This window comes from Pterocles gutturalis, unplaced genomic scaffold (assembly GCF_000699245.1).
Source record: "Pterocles gutturalis isolate BGI_N339 unplaced genomic scaffold, ASM69924v1 scaffold47964, whole genome shotgun sequence".
Lineage (NCBI taxonomy): Eukaryota > Metazoa > Chordata > Aves > Pterocliformes > Pteroclidae > Pterocles > Pterocles gutturalis.
Window position 1 is genome coordinate 1 of NW_010129941.1, and position 237 is coordinate 237.

Sequence of the window (237 nt, forward strand, 5' to 3'; positions counted from 1 at the left end):
GGCAGCACAGCCCGGCGCAGGTGTCTTTCCGTGTCCAGGGACCCCTCCGAGCATCCCCCCAGAGCAGGGACTCTCCTGGGACGTCGGTCCCACTTCACATCGGTCCTCACTAAACACGGTCATACCAGCTCCGTCGTTGTGCAAACCAACAACCAACCTTCCCTGTACATTTCCCGACTCACCTTTCCAGCCACAAGTTGCAGGAGCAATTTCTTCCAAAAACTGGTTAAAAATCAA